General features: G+C 43.3%; 1 long non-coding RNA gene across 1 annotated transcript; it reads right to left on the reverse strand.

The window, feature by feature from the left end:
* Positions 1-690: 690 nt before the first annotated feature.
* On the reverse strand, positions 691-11,091 carry LOC146399463 (uncharacterized). The gene is made up of 3 exons (XR_014817793.1): positions 10,762-11,091; positions 9,513-9,635; positions 691-4,670 (listed from the first exon to the last, which is right to left on the reverse strand). It is a non-coding gene; the product is annotated as an uncharacterized LOC146399463 (long non-coding RNA).
* Between the last annotated feature and the right edge of the window lie 408 nt (positions 11,092-11,499).

Raw genomic sequence — 11,499 nt, forward strand, 5'->3', positions numbered from 1 at the left:
AGAATCAAAATGCTAAGGGCAACCAATCACAAATGGCCAACTAGGCTTTAAGCTGTAGCCAACTAACAATGTTCTTACTTTGCTTCTGCACTTTTTCTAAGTCTCTCCCTGCACTCCTGTCAGTAGAGTGTTTCTAACCACTGTCAGGTTGATGCTGCTGGATTTGAATAGAGTTTTGCTCAACTCTAAAAATGCCTACTATACCTCAGTTTACGATTTAGGCAATGATAGTACAAGGTTCCTGGCTCAGGAAAATGTTAGCTATTTTTAGTACCCATATGTGTGGTCTTTAAAAAATGTACAAAAATATTTATATAGAAGATTTTTTTTTTTTTGGCTACACCTGCAGTATATGGAAATTTCCAGGCCAGGGATTGAATCCAGATCCTTAACCCACTGCTCTGGGCCAGGGATCAAACCTGCATCACTGCAAAAATAATGCTGAATCCTTAACCTGCTGCATCCCTGCAGGAACTCCCTATAGAGCAGTTTTATAAGTAAAAATATTAGTTATGAAATAATACAACAGCAAATACACACACAAGCATGATAAAGTGGAATTGCACTAAAATCTTAAAACAATCCTTACTTTTGGAAAGTGGATTATTGCTAATTTACCTTTTTCCCCCTATGCTTGTTTGTATTTCTATAGCGAACATTAATTTTTTTTTTGTAATAAGAAACACATTATTCTTTCTTTCTTTCTTTATGTCTTTTTTCTTTTAGTGCCACACCTGTGGCATATGGAGGTTGTTCCCAGGCTAGGGGTCGAATCAGAGGTGTAGCCACCGCCGGCCTACACCAGAGCCATGGCAACGTGAGATCTGAGCCCCATCTGCAACCTACACCACAGCTCAGGGCAATGCCAGATCCTTAACCCACTGAGCAAGGCCAGGGATTGAACCCAAGTCCTCATGGATGCTAGTCCGTTCATTAACCGCTGAGCCATGACGGGAACTCCCACTTTAGTCTTTAAACAGCTGTAAGAATCAATCCTGACAAGGTTCTTTATCAGTCCTTTCTTTCACACCTCCTGGAAGATGGAGTCAAGAAGCTCTAAAATCAGCCCTTGTTCTCACCCCTCCCCTGATGTGGATTTACTTTATTTTATTTATATTTTTGGCCACACCCATAGTACGTGGAAGCTCTTGGGCCAGGGATCGAACCCATACTATAGCAGCAACCCAAGCCACGGCAGTGACAATGCAGGATCCTTAACCCACTATGCCACAGGAGAACTCCTGGATTCATTTTAATTAGGAGCTTTATGGCTACCCCACTGTTGTCTTCCAGGTCAGAGGGAGAGGCAGTTTTGCCTTCCGATAAAAGCTGGGAGAAGCCATTCTGTCCTGTGTTTTTCACCTATGCTTTAAGAAAGGCGCTTGAAGTTTTAAACAGATGACCTGATTTGCTCACAACTGTGCTGGTTAAAGGAGCCAGACTTGCAGGCAGGCTTGGATCAGGCATGACTTCCCACAATCTGCCATAAGAAGGCTAGTTATTTGGAGGGCTGTCTCTTTGCACATGCTTTATTAATCTGTGGGCCTTGCCATAAAACATGGGCTTTTAGCTGAGGCAGCCTTCTGAGGGGGGCTCAGAGGAGCAGCTGCTCTGGACTGGAAAGTGCCTCTCTCCAACCGGGTGTGCATGTGAACCACCTGGGGATAGCTGGGAGCGCCTGAAAGCAAGCATTTGTTGGTGGAGCGACGCGTTCCCTGGGCTGTTTGGAAATGGAAGATGTCCTGTTGTGTTTCCATTGCCTCTCTGCTAGAATCCAATGAACATCATCGTAGGGTGTAGTAGAATCTGGGTGATTCTAGGTGGTGATAATGGCTTTGAGGAGCAGGGAAGAGGATGGTGATGTGGCATCCAATCAGGTTGCCACAGTCCAATTGGAAATTAACAGTAGAAGCAAAGCAAGAGTGAAGGTGGATGTCTGTGCCTGTGATTTGCTCTCCACCTAGCACTGCTCCATGTTTTGATCTGCTTTGGCACGTTTTGATTTTGGGCAGGGATTCAGTCTTGTCTGTGGTGCCAGAGGCTGGGTATGTTAATAGAGGCATCACATACAGTGACAGGCTTGTAGAGAAAGCAATCTGTACAGATACGGATCACATGGGAGCATTTTCATTGGAAAGTGCAGCACAGCTTATTGCTTGCGTCCCAGTGATAACATGGCTGCTCAGGGTCACATTCAGCAGCGTCCGGGTGGGCATGACACTTGGTGATGCTGATGGGTGTTGGATCAGCCTCCCCAGGTAGCCTGGGAGACGCTGTATGGGGAAGCTTCCTGAGTAGGGGGTCTGGGACTGGGGATATAGAACCCTGGGCACTGGCATCCTGATTGTTTAAGCCTTGGGCATGACTCTGATCCTTTGTCAGAAGCTGACAGTGCGTGACAACTGAAAGTTGAAGTGCAGGGAATATTCACTCCCTTTATTCCTCATTCTTCTGCTGGTTACTGCCAGCTCATTTTCAAGGCTCCTAGAAGGCAGAAGCGGGAGGAGAGGAGAGGAGAGTCAGGGCAGGGTTTCTCCTCTTTATTAGTTCTTTATTAGTGGTTCTGCTAAAAGGTATTATGGTGGTAGGGAAACTGATCAACACATGTTGGATAATCTTGGGTTTCAAATGCTCTCTCTGCTTCCATTTCCTCTATGACCTATTGCTAGTACAAGTGAACCCCTTTCCCTAATGAGGGTGGGACCTTTAGCCGTTAATTATATACCTGGTGGGGAAAAGGTGCATTAATCTGTTTTCATGTCCAATTAGATTATGAGCAGTTTGACTACTAAATGTTATCCCACTTTGATTTTTGCTGAGGCTCTTTAAAGTTGCCCTGTGTTGATAGATTGGTAAATCCATATAGAGGTTCACTGCATGCCTACTGTGTGCCAAGACCCTGAGCAGAGACACAGGGTGACCCAGCCAAATGCAGTTCTGTCTGCATGGTATTTAATTAGAGGAATAGAAAAGGAAGGAAGTAATTAGGAGACAGTGTGGTAAGTGCTCTGATGAGGCAAGAAGCAGGAAGCAGGGACAGTGGAAGGATCAAAGTTGTTTTGGAGGAACTGACTTCTAGGTGGAGATCTGAAGATGAGTAGAGAAAGAGAAAGGGGTGGGCAAAGCCAGTGTTGTAAGCAGAGGGACCAGTCTGAGCACCACTTCATAGTCCCTTTCTGTTCTGCATACATATATTTAGAAAGAAAAGTCTTCAGTAAGAAAGAACTTCTCTGGTAATAATCAGATGGTTATTAATGAATTCATTAATATCTATTACCTCCTTCTTATGACTGTGTCCACTGGACTTGGTTTTATGGCTGCTTATGTCCATCACTGAAGGTCTTTGGAGGTCTGGAAGGCTTTTGTTTTCCTTGTATTACATAGATAAGGGTTTTGTAAATGAGCTTGTAGAAGAGTGAATCAAAGCATAAATGGATTCAGGGCGCATTGGAAATCAAGTCTATGTCCCAAAGCTGGAAGGGAAGGTAATTAATTTTAATGTGTGACCTTGACTCTTTAGTGCTTCTTGAATTGGTCAGTGGCACAGGCATGTCTGACCTTCCCACAGGTTCTGATTCTTAGCCACTCTCCTTGGATCTGCTATCCTTCTTTCTATCAGGCTGACTGGGCTTCTGCTTGGATGGGCCCATTGGCCTATGCCCTCAAATACCTTATTTTAGCTGCATGCCAGTTGCTATGATTGCAGGCCTGTGCATACATCTCATTCAGCAAATATTTCAGTTCCACATATTTCAATACAATGGAGAGTTTCCTATGCATTAGGTTCTGTGGTATGTGCTGACAGTACACACATGAATAAGATAGGACCTCTGCCATAAGTTATTAGCAAGTATTACATGCCAAATTTCAACCAAGCTAGAGATGGTGGGGGTAGGGTGGAGTGGGGGGATGGGAAGTTGCAGCATCAAGATTTTAGGCAGCAATTCTCCATGACATAGAAAGGAAATATGATCTTGATTCAGGAGCTTTTAAGAGAATTTCCCCAGGAAATAGGACCTGGTCCCTTAGGAGATTGTAAACTTTTTACGAACCTCTTTTCTCGATAGTGGGTATGAAGCTGTGCATTTTCTTTCAGACAGAGTTCTCTTTGGGTCCTGGACTGGGTGGGGATGAGGTCCCTGCAAACATTCACACCCCCCAGATTGTTGACTGGTTCTCTTGGTGGCTTGAAAGAGTTGATGTAGCTCTGTGATATTGTGATATAATAAGAAATATATATTTGGTCTCTGTCCTCAGTTCCTGGCACAGAGCTCCTAAAACTCTTGTTATTTCCTGAATGACAGAGATGATAGCAGTGTCTTTTGTTGTAATATTTGCCTTTTGATTCTGACGCAAGAGCTCCTAAGACCCTTGGAATCTCTAGGGTGATAATGAGGTTATTGGTGAACTGAGGTTACTGTCAGGATGGAGGGCTGGTTGCCAGAAAGACCAGGTCACGGAGTTCCTGTTGTGGCTCAGTTGTAACAAACCTGACTAGTATCCATGAGGATGAGGGTTCGATTCCTGGCCTCGATCAGTGGGTTAATTATTTGGCATTGCTGTGAGCTGTGCTGTAGTTTGCAGATGCAGCTTGGATTCTGCGTTGCTGTGGCTATGGCGTAGGCCAGCAGCTACAGTGTCAGTTCAACCCCTATGCTGCAGGTGTGGCCCTAAAAAAGAGAAAAAAAAAAAAAAAAAAAAAAAGGAGAAAGACCAGGACATGGTTAGAGGCTTGGAACTTTCATTCTCATCCCCTGACCTCTAGGAATGATGAGATTGGTTAACCATCTATGGCTAATGATCCAATCATTCTTACTTAATGAGCACTCCATAAAAACTCCTAGAAGACAGTTTGGAGGGCTTCTGGGTCAGTGAACACATTAAGGTACTGGGAGGGTGGTAGACTGGAAAGGGCGGGGAAGCTCTGTGTGCCCCACCCCAAACCTTGCCCTATGCATCTCCTCCATTTGGCTCTTTCTGAGTTATATTTTTAATTTATTTTTAATTTTTAAAATTTATTTTATTTTTTTATTTTTACTTTTTAGGGCTGCTCCCACAGTATATGGATGTTCCCGGGCTAGGGGTCAAATCGGAGCTTCAGCTCCGGCCTACACCACAGCTATAGCAACCCTGGATCTGAGCTGCATCTGCAGCCTACACCAAAGCTCACAGAAAGACCCAATCCTTGACCCCCTGAGTGAGGCTAGGGATTGAGCCATGTTCTCATGCATGGTTTATTATCTGCTGAGCCACAATGGGAACTCCTGAGTTGTATTTTTTAGAATAAACCAGTAATAGTGAGTCAACTTTTCCTGAATTCTGTGAGTTATTCTAGCAAACCATCAAACCTGAGGAGGGGGTCACAGGAACCTGGATTTATAGGTGGTCAGTCCAAAGGACAAGAGACTCAGGACTTGTGACTTGGTGTGTGAAGTGGGGGCAGTCTTGTGGGACTGAGCTTGCAACCTGTGGGATCTGTCCTAACTCTGGTTAGTTAGTGTCAGAGTTGAACTGCAGATACCCAGTTAATTCTGGAGGGTTGGGAAACTGGTTGGAGTGGGGGGAAAAACCCATGTATTTGGTGTCCGAAGTTTGTGAATAAGAAGGGTTTAGAACCTCCCAAAAGAATACCTAGATAAGGCTATAATATCGCTTTCAAGTAAAAATGTTTTTTTAAAAAGATCTCATTTATTTGAAGTTATCACTAAATTTTGTGATTTTGGGGAAAAATTTATGCCATGTTTTTTCTTTTTTTTTTTTTTTAATGACTGCACCTGTGGCTCATGGAAGTTCCTGGGCCAGGGGATGAATCTGAGCCACAGCTGTGACTTACACTGCAGCTGTGGCAGTGCTGGATCCTTTAACTCGCTGTACTGGGATTGGGATTGAACCCGCACCTACACTGGGACCTGAGCTGCTGCAGTTGGAATCCTAACCCACTGGACCACAGCCGGAATGCCTAGGCTAATTTTTATCTTCACATTTTTTACAGAAAAAGGGACTTTGACAGGTTATACCGAAAATATACCGAAGATTAATAAAATTAACTGTCTAGCAATTCTAGGAGCACATAAACTTGAAATACTAATTAAAAATAATACTTTTGATAAGAACGTAAGAACAGGCCTCCTTCATAAAAGTTATGCTGTATATATATTAATATATATATGTTGTTAAAACATTCTAGTGTCAACTTTTAGCTAAAGGAGACTTGAGATAACTAGTGCTGATTTCCAAGCTACAAATCACCTATGTGTTTTATACAAGGAGACAAATTAACAATGACATAAATCTAATGGGCTGTTTATTTCCAGGAGTAGTGAAAGCTAGAAAACCATGGCAACCAATGTAGTCAGAGATGAACAGTGAAAAGGACTTATACTCTTGGGCAAAAATGAATTTAAAAAAAAAATGGTGTGGAAAGTCCTAAAACACTCACTGACAGTTCTAGGCAATTTAAGTTTTCTTTTTTCATTCTGATGGAGGAGTTACATCCCAGAAGGAGTGGTAGTTAGAGTGAAAGATTATTTGTTGCTTCCCCTACAACTCCTATTTTATAATTCTAAGCTCAGTTAAAAGCTCATGGACATTTCCTTTCTTTCTTTCTTTTTTTTTTTTTAAGGGCCACACCCATGGCATATGGAGGTTTCCAGGCTAGGGGTAGAATCAGAGCTGTAGCTGCTGGCCTGCATCACAGCAATGCGGGATCCAAGCCGTGTCTGTTACCTACACCACAGCTCACGGCAACGCCAGATCCTTAACCTACTGAACGAGGCCAGAGATTGAATGCTCAACCTCATGGTTCCTAGTGGGATTTGTTTCTGCTGCGCCACGACGGGAACTCCCTCATTGACATGTTTTATAGTAAAGGTAGTTTTGATAGCTTGCCAACAACTCACAAAGAACTCAATATGTGCCATGGACATTAAGCGCTCAGATCCTCTCCTTATTAAAGTCATCTCTTAGGATCTACAAGAATTCCAGGAGGCCATGAGAAATATTACTGTGTCAGTCTACTTACTGGTGAAAAACTTAGCTGCCTAAGCTGGGTTTATGGATGATGACATTACTTATTTGCCATTTTTAATTTTTTTTATCTTCTCTCTCTTTTTTTTTTTTTTTTAGGGCTGCATCCACGGCATATGGAATTTCCCAGGCTAGGAGTCTAATCAGAGCTGTTGCTGCTGGCCTCTGCCACAGCCACAGCAATGCCAGATCCAAGCTGCGTCTGCAACCTACACCACAGCTCATGGCAATGCTGGATCCTTAACTGACTGAGCAAGGCCAGGGATGGAACCAGCAACCTCATGGTTCCTAGGCAGATTCATTTCTGCTGAGCCGCAATGGGATCTCCTTTTTATTTGTTTATTTTATTTTTATTTTTTATTTGCTCTTAATGTGTATTCTCAGCCATTTATAAACCATTTGATGCTTAATCAACCAAACTACGTCTATTTGTTCAACAAATAATGGTGCAAACTTTCTGATTCAAAACAGGATGGTTATAGGACAAGTTTAAACATCTCAACTTGGGCTCTTTTTACTGAAATTCAGCCACTTTTCTTGATTAAATACTCCTTGGATCATTGCATGCTTTTAGTTAATTTATAGAGTTCTGAAAAAGTTAATTTTGGCTTTTTTTTTCTGTGCTGGTGTTCTGGTTGCTTTTATGGGGGACTTGGATTTTTGGAAGTTCTTTACCAGACTGAACTCAAAGTCGTTCACTTGCTCAAGGTGTGCAGCAAAGGCAGTCTACTGACATGGGGGTGTGGTGAAGGAAAGCTCAGTGTTTATTTGCAGAGCACTAAAGGAGGAGAATGGGCTGTTAATGTTCAGAAGACTAGAACTCCCTGATGGCTTTCAGGCAGAGATTTTTAAAGGCAACATTAGGTGTATGATCATTGGAAGTGTGATCAGCTCATGTGTTATGGCAGCTGCCCAGCAGGCCTGTGGCTGCAGTGTATCAGCTCCAGCAGCTCTTTCACCTGGCGAGAAACCAAGCAAGCTCTTGGAGAGTTGGAGAACTCAGGTTTATTATGCCAGTGGGCTCTGAGGAGATTGCTCTCTGGAGTCTGAGCCCTGGAGAAGGGTTTCCACAAGGCTTTTATGGGCTAGCTCTTCTAGGTCTGTGCTTGGCTGATCAGAGGACTGGAGTGAGAACAGGCAGGGTTGTAATTGCGGAGGCAACTTTACAGAAGCAGATGTATTGGGGAGGGGTGGTTAAGGGCAGTTGGCTTGACTTTGCTTAGTCATCACGGCCGAGGTATCTCCTTTCTACCTTTTTATCAGGGCATTTTCTCCTACACATGAACACTTTTCTGACTGGTTGGTGATGAAGTAAAAGGGTGATGTTTTGGGACTTTTATTTTATTTTATTTTATTTTTGTCTTTTGTCTTTTTAGGGCCACACCCACGGCATACGGAGGTCCCCAAGCTAGGGGTCTAATTGGAGCTAGAGCTGCTGGCCTATGCCAGAGCCATAGCAATGCCAGATCTGAGCTGCATCTGTAACCTATACCACAGCTTACAGCAACACTGGATCCTTAACCCACTGAGCGAGGCCAGGGATCGAACCCACAACCTCATGGTTCCTAGTCGGATTCATTTATGCTGCACCATGACGGAAACTCCAATGTCTTGGGAATTTTAAATTAACAATCTTCTGGTTCCCACCAGTCTGGGGTCTATGTGTTTGTGATCAACAAGTAGTTAAAATCCTCCACTGGGTTTTAGTTTCTGCAAAATGACTCAAAGATATGCATTAGATTGTTACTTACATCCCTGGAGGAGGAACTAGGAGTCTTGTGACTCTGTTTTTACCACTGAACTATTGCTACTTTTCTTGCTTGACTGCTTTTCCTCTATTTCTTCATTTTCTCATGTCACTAATCATTAGCTATTTGAGTCTGCTCTTTGGAACTTTAGGAGGGCCTAGGAGACCAAAGGTTTTTTTTTTTGTTTTGTTTTGTTTTCTTCTTTTTAAAACAAACAAGAAGCAGGAGACATGGAGGGGCTTGTACCCAGGAAGGCCCCACAAGGTCCTGCTGGTTTCAGTTCTTACTCCACCATTCCAGAGTGCTTCTTTCCTGTCTCTTCCTTTTTTACTTAGTTTTACTTTTTACTTTGTTTATCAGCATTAAAAGTCAATGAGATTAAACAGACTCCCATATACCCACATAGCTCTGCTTACATGGGACACTGATCCTGAGTGGCTGCCTGGCCTGAATGGCCTACAGCAGGGAGTGTCTGAGCACCTGCTCTTTCCACTGAAACGTTTCTTAACCTGGAGAGGAGCGAACAGTTAAAATGTGGAGGGAGAGCAAAGGGAACACTGCTAGCCAACAGTGTGATCATGTGCAGAGAGTTTCTGGATAAGAGTTGAATGTGGTAGCTTAAATTTATGACATTTCAAAAACTCCATTGCTATAGCTCACTTTTGTTTCATTTCACAGTAGAAAAACATATCAGACTGGTAAAGTTCATGCCCAGACTTTGTACATTTGGATGCTTACCCTTAGTGACAGATGATACATTTATGCTTCTCAAGTTTTCCCCCAGGACTGCTCTTCCCTTTGCCCTCTTCCTCACTGACAGTGGCTGAGGCTCAACCATCGACTGTTTCCCCATTCTTCTCTCTAAGACCAGAGTCCAGAACAGTGGATTCAGACAGTATCATGTGAGCTGGGAAATATTTGCACAGACAATTAATTTTTGCATTTATTCACTTCAAAGTATCAAATGAGAGGCTCTAGACTGAAGGATAGTAGTTATGTAAAAAGCAAAATAGGGAGTTACTTTTGACCACCAAAGCTTGATCCTCTATTTTTGTCCTTCCCTGGGGGAGTAAGTTTTTCCTGCTGTAGCACTTGACATATTTCTGCCTTAGATCACCGTCTCATTTCCCTACTGGGATTTGTTTACATGTCTCCTTAGTCCAGTGGGTCTCAACCAGGGGAAGTTTTGTCCTCCAAGGGGCATCTGGTAATGTTTGGAAATACTTTTGGTTGGCACAACTGAGGTGAGGGATGCTGCTGGCATCCAGTGAGTAGAGGCTGTGGATATTACCGAATCCTGCAATGCACAGGACTATTCTCCACAACAAAGAACCATCCCTCCCTGTGAAACAACACTTATGACTTGAACCCAGCCAGAAGCCAGATAGGGACTTGAACCCACTTGGTTTTTTTTTTAAATTTAGAATCACTCCCCTGGTGTCTGGACTTACTGAAGTTCATGTTCTTTGTGTCTCAGCACAGAAGGAATTCAGCAAGAGACAAAGTGATAGGCAGGAAATAGATTTATTAAGATAGGACACTTTATTAAGTGGGCAGGCAAAGAAGCGCTTCTGGGTTCTGGCTAGGTTCAAGTCATAAGTGTTTTGAGTTTCAGCTGCACATCAATAATTCTGAGTTTGAGAAATCCTGCTCTTGTCTATGAGATTTGAGGGCAGGGAGCCTGTAGCTGGGTATGTGATACATAATGAATGATAAACATAACAGTTGGTTAAAGAACAAAGTCTTTTTACTTCTTATCATTTATTTGCAGTTGCAACCAGTGGTTTGAGGGCTTGAAATTATGTATTTGATTTTTTTCTTTTCTTGGTTAGTCACTGAACGGGAAAATCCAGAAAGATCAAATGATCCATTTATTCCTATGAATAAACATCAGAAATACATGATAGAAAAGGCAACCTGAGGGGCACTGTGGGCAAGCCAGAAAATGAAATCCACGTAACGTTAGAAAGGCATCATTCAGTCTTACCTCAGCGGATGGGGCTGGCAGTCCTCGCTCATCAGAACAGGCATGGTCTTTTATCTGGGTTTGTCTTACTTATTCCTCAGTGTGGCTTTGGGATGTGGACCTGATTTACGGTGCTCGGTTATGGACAGTCGCAGGATACACAATGGTGGAGGGATGGGAGGGAAGCTGTAAGCGGAGGAGAAACTTTCTACATCCCACTTATTCCCTTGTGAAAAGAAATCATGCTCTTGCTGTTTTGAGAGAAAAGATAAAGAGCATGGAGGAAGAGAGAGCTCGATTCCCTGGATCCCTCGGCCTCGCTCTGCCGTAGGCGGCTCTGTGAAAGCAAACGGCAGCAGCTGGGCTGTGTATTTCAGATACAGCTTTTGCTGAGAAAGTGAGCACAGGCCTGATAACACGCCTCCACGTCCTCCATCTATCATGTGTATACTCAAAGGAAAAGTGCAGAACTCGGAAATGTTTGCTGACGGGACTTGTGTGTAAAGAAATTAATGCATAAATGATTTAGGAAGAGATTAGAGCCATCCAAGTAACTCTTTTTTTATTTTGTTTTGTTTTGTTTGTCTTTTGTCCTTTTAGGGCCTCACTGATGGCATATGGAGGTTCCCAGGCTAGGGATCTAATTGGAGCTGTTGCTGCTGGCCTACGCCAGAGCCACAGCAACGGCGGATCCGAGCCGCGTCTGCAGCCTATACCACAGCTTACGACAACGCCGGATCCTTAACCCACTGAACAAGG

The sequence above is a fragment of the Sus scrofa genome, chromosome 10, assembly GCF_054392235.1.
Source record: "Sus scrofa isolate SSC_HxYL_T2T_F1_AM1 chromosome 10, Sscrofa_HxYL_maternal_Yorkshire_Landrace_v2.0, whole genome shotgun sequence".
Lineage (NCBI taxonomy): Eukaryota > Metazoa > Chordata > Mammalia > Artiodactyla > Suidae > Sus > Sus scrofa.